The sequence below is a fragment of the Chiloscyllium plagiosum genome, chromosome 14 (assembly GCF_004010195.1).
Source record: "Chiloscyllium plagiosum isolate BGI_BamShark_2017 chromosome 14, ASM401019v2, whole genome shotgun sequence".
NCBI classification, from domain to species: domain Eukaryota; kingdom Metazoa; phylum Chordata; class Chondrichthyes; order Orectolobiformes; family Hemiscylliidae; genus Chiloscyllium; species Chiloscyllium plagiosum.
The window spans coordinates 46,152,718-46,164,012 of record NC_057723.1 but is presented as its reverse complement, the minus strand read 5'-3'; the positions used below and the strand labels follow the sequence as shown (position 1 = coordinate 46,164,012).

Genomic DNA, 11,295 nt, shown 5'->3' with positions numbered 1-11,295 from the left:
GTGGCACAGCAAGTTTGTGAAACATCTCATTGTGTAGATCTAGTCAAGGGTGTTGGTACGAAAGTCTCTATTGATTCAAGGTCCTTACTAACTAGCTGTGGTATGCTAACACCATGTGAAGTCAGCACTATGTACTAAGGCTAAGATTCTTCATAATTCTACAACAATGATCACACCAGCAGGTTATAGATATAGCTGGTCCAAGTAAATGTAGGAAGGGCCTTGAAACATAATGCATTCTCTGGTGATTCTGCAGTTGAGAAACATTGTAAAGGAATGAAGGAGGGTCCTTAACTTCACATTAGCTCATACTTTACCTATATGTTGATACCAAATATTCCATTAATTGCCATCATTTGGTTCAAAAGGAGAAAATGTTAATTAAAAATTTAATTGTAATGAATAAAAGAAAAAAGATATAAATGACAGGTTTCAACATTATGTCTTTTGTTTTTATTAGCATTATAATGTCTTCTAAGTCTGATTATTTTATGGCATGTGTTTAATGTTTAATTGTGAAATACAAGTGCCTGCCTTCAAAAAACTGACATATTTTGAAGTGATAAAATTAATTTAAATATGCTCCTTTTAAAGGGATGTTTAAGTTATTGCTATTATTGATCATTTAGTAGAGGAGAAGGTTTGCTTTTTAAGAAAAAAATCTGAAAGCAGCTGACAATGGCACAGGGATTTTTTTTAATCAATGTCATTCCTTCCAATGTCGGCAATTCACAATCTTTTGAGTAAGGTGCAGTGGTGCCACAGGCAGAGGTAATCTTGGGACACTCTGAAGGGACCATGCCAACTGTTGGAGCGGGGCCTTCGACCTGAATGAGTGGGTGAACATCTATCGTGCTGGTGGTCAAAGTGACAGCTGCGTTAAACTTTTATACAACTGGCTGCTTCCAAGAATCCACTTCAGACCTGTGAGGGATCTCAACCCTCAACCCACAAATGTACTAAGTCAATTACTGAAATAATTTGTGCTAGATCACACCATTTCATCTCATTATTTAAATGGAGAAAATTGCAGAAAGGTACAACCCAAAGGGACTTGGGAGGTATTTGTGGATGAAATACAGAAAGCTAGCACACAGAAAGGCTAATGAATTGTTGTCCCTTATTTCAAGGGAGATGGAGTATAAAAGCAGGAATGTCTTACTGCAAATGTATAAGATGTTGGTGAGACCACACCTGGAGTACAATGGCAAGTCTTGATCCACTTATTTAAGGAAAGAAATCATTTAATTGCAGGCAGAGAGGGTTCACTAGGATGAACCTGGTATGGAAGGATAGTCTAATGAACAAAGATTGAGCAATTTGGGACTTTACTCATTGGAGTTTGAAGAATCTCATTGAAACAATTAGGATTCTTAAGGGACATGACATGGTAAATGCTGAGAGCATGTTTCCTCTCAGGGGATAGTCTAGGACTAGAGGATATAGTCTCAGAACTAAGGGGCGCCAATTTAAGACCAAAATGAGGAAGAATTTCTTCATGCACAAGGCTGTGAATCTTTGTAACTCTTATCACACAGTGTTGTGGGGACAGAGACCTTGCGTACATTTAAGGTGAGATAGATTCTTGATCAGTACAAAAATCAAAGATTATGGGGAAAGGGCAGGAAAGTGGATGTGAGGACAATCAGATCAGCCATGATCCTATTGAATGGTAGAGCAGGCTTGAGGGACCGAATGACTTACTTCTGTACCTATTTCTTATGGTTTTGTGCATTATGATCTTACGGTGACATTGTCAGTGCTGAAGCCTGGCCAGTAAGCTTTGCCAATATACTGGCATCCCCAGGTGCATGGGCTGTAGAGTTTACACATGACTCATTGAAAATGTCATATCGTAACACAGTTGACTTCACAAACAGAAAATAATTCAATTCCATCAATTTACAATTCACCTACGTTGACTGGTACCACAATTAGGAGTCTGTGCCAAGTACCTTGGGAGCTGCCATGATGCTTGTATCCTTGAGAACACGCATGTTCCTGCTTTGTTTCAAGGGCTGGATGCCTTTTAAAGCTGACTATGCAGAAACACAGCCTACCCTCGGCAACCTTGATTAATGACTCTGTTACACAAACCCATAACTTTGGCCAAGTTTTATTTGTGCCCATTCCTTGACCAAGGCCATTGTGAAGCCAATAATAGGCCTATTGAAGGTGAGGCTCTGATAGGTGTGTTGGTCTAGAGGGGCCTTGCATGCTGTGATCTGTGGGGCTGGAGCACACAAAGAGGTGATCTGATGGGCAGTGCAGAACTAGGAGATCAGCAACAGTTGTCAGAGGACAAAAATGAGGGCATTGAGCAAGACAAGCATCTTTTGCTGCATTGTAGAATGGTGTAGCATCAGGCACAACAAGCCAGACAGGACTTAATTAATGCCCAGTCCCCACCAATGGGACAATGACCATTTCTTGTACGCACATTTATTGTTGCTCAAAAGACAAGTTCCCAGCAGCAAATGCATCTTTTGATTTTGCCTTTCTCTTTGCTTTCACTGTTGCTAAATAAAATTTAATGCTTCAACCATTTGATCGCTCTCTAGTATGTGATGCTCCCACAATGAACAACAAAAAGATGTTAGGTTAAGCTGCAAATGAGGAAAGAGTAGCACTCTACTGGGCAGGGCTTGAAGATGGGATGCTTGAAGATGGGATCAAGCTAAGTATAGGTAGCCTGCATAGCTGATTCTTAAACAACAAGTGTATATGAATGTGCACTTGTGTTTGCAATGAAGTGTTAGCATACCACTTATGTCCTTGGCAAGCTTTTTTTTGGTTCGCCTCCTAATACATATATGACAAAAGGCAAACTCTGGCAGATAATGCTTGACCTGGTGCAAGGCTGGACTTTACAAATGGCGCCAGCAGTAATGAGAGGAAAGATATGATGAGCGTGTTACCATGGTGCACAGGTAATGAGACAAGTTGCAGAAAATCGCTTAAGAAAACCTGCTAGAGTTCATAGAGATAAATTCTCTATGAAACCCACCAGAATTAATACTTAGCCAATTTCTGGTAAAATTCAGCTCCTTAAGTGATTGCATGAGGGAAGGGAATTGCAAGTTCATGTGAGGCTTCCATTGTTTTAAGGTAGGCTGAATTTCTTAAGACCAGTAATGTAATGGATGTCACTTTAATGGATACTGCAAGTGATTTGGGAGACTTGTTCAAACAGGAAGTATACTGAAGATGGAATAACAGGGAAGAATGTAGGCTCTCAGTTTGAGATAGCGCTGAGGTTCTTGGTGCCAATAATGGACACAAGAAAATAGATCCTTTATTCAGTAGGGACCAGAAAGGTAGCCAGACTGACACTGAGACGGCAATGGGAGCAGTTGTCACAATCCAGCACTTTAGCCCCAAGAAGCTGGATATAGTTCAATGACCTTTATAAAATTTCTACCATATGAAGCACTAACCACTAAACACTGCTCAATTTATCATCATCCTGTCTGTCACCACCAAATTATAATCAACCACAACTCATATCTCACTTTAATAGCATCATCTCAACCTGTACACTGGTACTACTGCAAACCTCACACCCACATCTCAATGCTTGTGCACACACACTGTCAGATATTGAACCATGACACACAAAACACACAAATGGATTACACAGTGATCATTGACATACTTCCCTTGGTCTTGCAGAACATGGGCACAGTACAGATGCAGACTGCATTGAATAACCTTTAGAGGACAAGCTGGGCAGACTGTCTAAGATTGCATCTCTTGTTTTGACACTCGCCTCCACAATCCACTGTCTTAATGTCATGAGGATTCAGTGACATTAAAAGTAGGAGTCATGAGAGACAAAGATAAGGGTGGGTCATGTCTTTGTATTACAGTATATTTTATAATCTGTAAGTAGTTGCACTGAAACAACTAACTAGATTAGTTTACTCTCCAAGGCTCTATTCCTTACAATGGTTCAGGAAGTTGGAGAATTGCTTACTTTCAGCCTGAATAGCTATGGCTTCCTGTTGAGTGCCCTTCTTCCATCCCTCTTCTCCCTCTTTCAACACCTTACCCTTCTTTCTATCAGCTCCATTCATCCTCCTGTCATTGTTGAGAATGGAAACTATGGCACTCATGACCAGGAAAGATCTGAGCGCATCGCTGACGTCAGATCCAAGGGCTGCATCATTGCCATAATTCTACCCCAGTTATGTCTGGGGTGGGAAGGTTCATGGGTGTTACCATTGAATGAACACGGCAGCATACTCAAAAAATAATTATGCAAGCAAATATTACCTTTAAATGAATAAGGTGCTTGATGTGCTCTGAGGACTGTGTGGCATCAAAATGTAAATTTTGATGGATGACTTTGCAAATAACAGTATAAGAATCTAATCAACTAAAAATACATGGAGATCCAAAGTTCAGCAAGATAAGTTAACACTACAGCATTGAATTTAACTCCCTAGACATGGGGTGATGTTCTTGTCACTGCATTATTCCTAACACTTGCCTGCTTATTTTGGTATATCAATTTTTACAATAGTTTTAAATGCTACTGCAATACTAAGTAAACATTTCAGATGTTACATGACTTTATTCTGGCATTTCTTAATGCCAAATGTGAAGTAGCAATGATGCAATGTGGCTGAACTGACTTTGCAGCAGACAAAAAACATTATCTTCATTTATAGAAATCCTTTGGCTTGGCTTTATGCAAAACCAGGCTGTCTTGCCACAAGGGCCAAAAATAGGCCCATGTGGACAGATAGCAGGAGCCTTGAAGAGATTTTGCTATATTGGTTGATTATGAGATTTCCACCAGAGCCATTGTCCAAATTAGGATGGCAGTTTGCCTTTCAGATGTGCTGACCAAATTAGAAACCAGCAGCTCACCAGCTTCAGTAGTGAAAATGGTGGAAGGAGAGGACAATTTCATGCTGATGGACCCTTCAAGGCACAGGAAGTTTTCTCACTATGGCAGGACCAGGACCATGAACCTCCAATAGGGGCATTATAGTTTGGGATGTGAAGGGTCAATCACTGTCCCTTCCTGGGCCTCTCCACGGGCCAAGAATCAACTATAAAGGAAAGACTACATCAAACTTCCCTGACTCCCTAACCCTGGGCTCCCACTGGCTAGCCACCATAGGTTACCAGTCATCTCTGCTAATTTTTTAGAAAATCGTGAAAGGGATGTGAGTGTCACTGGCCAGGTTACCACTTATTAACCATTCCTAGTTACCCTTCTTATGGTGAGCTATCTTCTTGAAAAAATGCAGTCCATTTGGTTGGTGTAGGTAACCCACAAGTTCATTAGGGTGGGCACTCTTGGGGTTTTGATCCAGTGATGCTGAAGGAATGGTGATATGTTTCCAAGTCAGGATAGTGAGTGGCTTAAAGGGTGAGGTAGTGGTGTTTCCATGTATCTGCTGCCCTTATGCTATTAGATCTCAGGAGTCGTGGCTTTGGAAGATATTGAATTCCTAGCCATAAACTACCAGAAAGGTCAGGAAGTAGCTGCACCACTGCCATTGACACCACAAACTACTCTTTACACAGAATGAACATTGTAATCAATGGACTTCACTGAATTCCAATGCAGAGAAAGGAAAGTGAAAGCAGTGAAGTTCTCTGAGTAACTGCAACAACTTGTACAAGAATTAAATCTTTCATGTATATTAAAAGCAAGATACTTCACAAATGTGTAATTAAACAAGTGAAAGAAGGCCAGTAGATTAATCAAATAAATTGAATTTAAGTAACATTGTAAAGGAGAGAAAATGTTGGAGACCTGGAGGGCTTCTTGGAACGAAATGTATAGCATAGATTAAGGTGAACAGATATCAAACGGGAAATTGCGTGGTGCATTGTGAATGAACTGAAAGATGACATGTTGGCTAGGAAAGAATTTGAGGTTATAAGAGCAGGAGTAAGGGGTTTTTATTGCTTTACTCCCCTCAATGTTAAGCTGTGGAAAATTATGGTACTCTGACAAAAGGGAAAGTGATTAAGTTTGGAAAGGTGGTACAGAGATAGAGGAGAAGATAAATTTCAATGATATAGATAAAGAGTCAAATGCCAAGGATAGAATCTTGGACTGGGTAGGTGAGAGAGTTATCAATCTGGGGAAGAAAACTAGTCATCACTGGAAATGCTTTCATTGTGATTGGGAACATAAAAGTACATAATTGCAACCTCATTAATTTGGACAATAGTAGAAAGAAGTTGCAAGATGCATCAACCATATTAAAAGCTGTAGAGACTAGGGATAATGCACCACAGTCACTGAGTGGATATCATTTTCGACTTTGGTTTGGATGATAGCAATATTAATATTCAAGAGATTGTGGGAAAGTTAAGTAAAGACACAAAAGCTCAATAGTTCTGAGTTTCATGAATTGGGTGCCTATACATGAAGGACTATGGTTTTATAATGAATAAATGATTATTTTGTTGTGTGATTAATTGTTTATAGCTATGCTATTTAGATTTCATCAAAAAATTGTGAAGTTTACCACAGTTAAAGGGAAATGTTAATATCTTGAAATCGCAAATATAAAAGAACTTAGCCAATGCTTACAGATCCATAGTGTGGTTTTCTAACCCAACAATCACAGATTTTATCTTCTTTACAGATCAATTGTCAATCTTTCATTTTCATTTAAAATAATCCTCTTAATCCTGACTTTTTATGTTTCCTTTGCATTTTGTTCTTTCGAGTCGGTCAACCTTACAAATGTGTCAATATTTTTATCTAACCCTGTGACAGGATGTGTCAGAGACTACCACATGCTAATCATTCACTGTGCAAAATCTCTTCTCCAAAGTGATAAATTTGGTTATTTGCTAATTTTAAAATGTTATGTTTCATCTTCACTATAATACCAATGCATCATCATACTATTTGAGTCAGTAAATTGACAGGTAAACTCTGTTGAGCTGTGGGCTGATGATCTGGCCATAGAGTCATAGAATCATCAAGTTGTACAGCATGGAAACACACCCTTCAGTCCAACTCATCCATGCCCACCAAATATCCTAAATTATTCCAGTCCCATTTGCCAGCATTTGGCCCTTATCCCTCTAAACCCTTGCTATTCAGGTACTTACCAGATGCTTTTTAAGTGTTGTAATTGTACCAGCTTCCGTCACAGTGTCTGGCAGTTTATTTCAAAAATGCACCACCCTCTGCGTAAAAAAGTTGCCCCTTAGGTCCCTTTTAAATCTTTCCCCTCTCACCTTAAATCTATGCCCTCTAGTTTTAGATTCCTACATCCTGGGGAAAAGACCTTTACTATTCACCCTATCCATGCATTCTGATGTATGGTAAACTTGATGGATCTTGTGGTCTTTGCCTATCCACCAATTTTGTACCTTAGTGTATTTTCCAGCAGAAAATAAGCCAAAGCCATTTTGAGGTTTAGGCATCAATAAAAGAGAATTGGGAAACAACTTGCTGGATTCAGGTCAGTGTACTATCAGGCAGCCTGGAAACCAACCTATTGACAGCAAAGGTAAGTCTCAATTAGTCAGAGGGGGAGCCTCTGTAGTGGATCCACACTCAAAACAAACATAGATTTCTGCTGTGTCGCCAACTGGCTGAGAGTGCACACTGCATGGTCTAATGAGATTAGTCTTACTGTGACAACAGGGTTCCATGTACACTAAAGGGTCCCAAATTCTAAGCTTAAACAATTACAGCAGACACAGCAGCAGGATTAATGGACTACTATGTCTACCACCTCCATTTTGAAGCCATTAATGTTAATTTCAACAATTTACCATTACTGATTTAGTCTTTCAAGAGATATTAAGCTTGAGACAGTGTAACTTTATTTTTGTGTTTCTTAATTTCAACTTACTTTTGTCTTAAGCAGAAACTGCTGGTAAACTGTGCTGGCTTGCTAGTGGGATCTGGGATGGGGAAGGTTGAGGAGGGGGATGGTTTCTGTGAAGTGTTCATATTGGGAAATTTGGAATGTGCCAAGGAGATTCAGAGAGGGAAATTCTTAGAGCTCAGAATGCAACTGGATGCTATAATAGGAGAGCTTGGGTCTGTGAAATAAAAGTTTCAATGAGATGAATTTCCTTTTGTTATCTTGGATTTTCCTTATGCCCTGAGGAGTATGATTGGATGTACACATGCAATAATTCATCATGTTGGTTTTCCTTTGTTATTAAAGATGGACATTTCTGGCATGCATAGAATCATCTGTTGTGCATTCTAACATCCCAAAAAGAGCAATCAGCCAGTTTTACTGGCTCTTCCTTCTCAGATGACTGTGGAGCCTGGCTTCCACAGTATGGGCAAGGATGAATGGTCTGATCCTGTTAGGTTTGCCTGGTCTTTCTAGGTTGCACTTTATTCTTAGGTGCCTTTATTTTGAGCAGTTTGAAGGGTGTAATAACACTACTTGAGATATCTCCACAGATAGTTCCTTCCTTATGCATTTTCTCCCAATCTGTGGTGGGCGTGACATATTTACTGAGGTTCACCCCCAGGAAGTTTTTGAACCTTAGTCGTTATTTACCTTGTCAGTGGTGTCCAAGTTCAATTTGCAAATTCATGATCACACTAGGTATTTTGTCATCATCATACTGCATGTCCACCCCATTTGAGCTGGCCTCTGATGATGATTGCTTTAGTTCCAGTCATTTTGGCTCTTTGAAGAATTTTAGCATTTGGGACTTTATCCTACTATTTGATAAACAGGATACTCTGAATGCATCCTATACAGAACCTGTCCAATAGCTTTTTTATTTCTGGAATGGATAATCTATGCCCCACAGGCATGTAGGAGTGCGGCTTCAGAAAATACTTCAGAAAACAAGGCTGCAAAGGATATACTGAAGAACACTGGGTCCATAATGTACTGTTTCTTTCCACCTCTTGTTATGTCAAAGTGGTCAGCATAGTCGCTACAGGATGTCTGGCCACTGTTCCATCATTTATCTCTCAGGCCCCCCCCCGGCCCACAAGCCTCATTCCTGATGAAGGGTTTATGTCCGAAACATTGATTCTGCTACCTGACCAGTTGTGTTTTTCCAGCAACACATTCTCCATCATGTAACTGTTGTGTCAGATTTACAACTCTATGAAACCACCCAACTTTGGCAAAAAGGCAATGACATGTCCATGTGTTTAAATACACTAGCTGACAGTCTTGTGGTATTACGGCTGGACTGATAATTCGGAGACCCAGGTAATGTTCTGTGGACCTGGGTTGGAATCCCACCACAGAATTTGAATTCAATAAAAATCTGGGATTAAGAGTCTAATGACGACTACAAATCCATTGTTGAAAAAAACCTACTAGGTTCAATAAAGTCCTTTAGGGAAGGAATCTGCCGTTTTTACCTGGCCTGGCCTACATGTGACTCCAGATCTCCAGCAATGTGGTTGACTCTTAACTGTCCTGTGGCCTATTTGGAATAGACAATAAATACTGGCCTAGCCAGTGATGTCCTCACTCCAGTGAATGAAGAAAAAAAATGTTTTTTCTTTTGCTTTCTTATCAGCTAATAGTATTCACTGATTCTTTGGAGTTAACAACATTTCTGACTGACTTTTTGTATTAAACTTCAAAAATTAACAGTAATTTGGACAGTTATCAGTTACCAGACTTAAGTTCTGGTAACAAAGTAGCAATTATACATGCTCACTAAATTAAATTAATGTGGAGAGGGGTAGGATTGGGACAGGTTTTTTTTGTATTCTGCTTGTGTAATAAACACAGATCTCCAATTGATATAACCATGAAAATGAGACAGAACCACATTTGGTTGTGTTCCTTGTTACTCACTGATTTTAAACATCAGAACATGTCACAGCATTTCCACTTCCTCAAATCGTTGATATGCAGTTTTAATAAGCAGGTAACTTCCCTAAAATCAAACAGCAGCTTTATCTCAAACTGTGACTTTCCATCATTTGCAGAACATGCTCTGAACAGCATTTTATTATAGTATATACATGCAATTCAGTTTTTCCAAAAGTAGTTCAGCTAAAATTTGCTAGGGGAAGGGCTGTATTTCTTACAGTATTTATTTTAACTGGTGTCTTTAATTGGAATACCATTAATTTCCACAGAACTGAAAAACATAGTGCACACTGTAATTTTAAGAACATGCACACCATCATTATTGATACTTGAAAATATGTCTGCAATACAAAGTGGATGACATACAGAAAGAAGATTATTGGCTGTCAACACTTGTTAATAGCCATGGCATTTAATGCTGGAATATGTAATTGTGCTGCTTTGAAAGATCGGAAGGACTGTTGCAGATGTTTATTTCCTTGCATATTATTTCAGTTCCAACTGTGATCATAGTATTTGACTCAGTATTCTCCCATTTTTAAAATAACAATGCCTATTTTAGAGAACAAAATATGTTCTAGCTCCATTTCCATTAGTTTCAAATTGCAGATTACTATTTCAATTAGAATTGGTATATTCACTTCATGAGCACATAGTGCTGACAAGGTAAATTCTAGAGAATGAAATGCTACCACCAACCCATTCAATAACAGTTTAAAGCATTTTGATGTTAGATAAATTAGTCCTGAAACTAATTAATTCACTGAAAATTGTTACTAATTCATCCACCTGTTATATTCCTCTGTACTAACTGTGATATTTTATGCTTGGATTACGACTAATGAATAGGAGGATTACCAATGTGTTTAATGACAGAAGTAATATCAAACATGTTTCTCAAATGTGACATCCAGCAAGAGAAAGAAATGTTCACTGTAGCAGTCCTCTCAAGATGATTAGGAACAAAATACAATTTTGCATCTAATTATTGTTTCTTTTTTGTCATATCACTTTTTGGGATAAAAAAATGTAAATCTCAAGAGTCATGTAAATATCAAAAACTGGGTGATGCCTATCTGCTTAAAAAAATACACACCCTACAGGAACTTCTTGTACATCTGTAAAAAGCTTTTGATAAATCATGCTGATTATTTTGTTTGGCTGTGGATATGTGATTAGGTGGCTTCCAGTCTAGTTATTCTTGCTGTTTAACAGAGTTGTATTTATGAACAAATGTATAAAATATGATAAATCATAATGTGATATGACAATTGTATGAATGCTATCAATCACAAAATAGACTGCCTGTGATTCTAAAGTACTCTTACACTCACCCACACCATGCAAGCATTTGTTGGAATGTATTTATCTGTAGTCTTTTCTGTTTGATTGCTTAAGTCAGTTTCAACTACCTGGAATAAGATTGATAATCAACAGCAACTCTTATTTATCAAGCATGTGTAATGTAATAAAATGTCTCCCCAGGTGTTTT

General features: G+C 38.7%; 1 protein-coding gene across 2 annotated transcripts in view; it reads right to left on the bottom strand.

Moving 5' to 3' along the window:
- sncb (synuclein, beta) overlaps positions 1-11,295 on the bottom strand; it is a 92,340-nt gene that overhangs the window by 3,230 nt on the left and 77,815 nt on the right. The window lies entirely within an intron of this gene.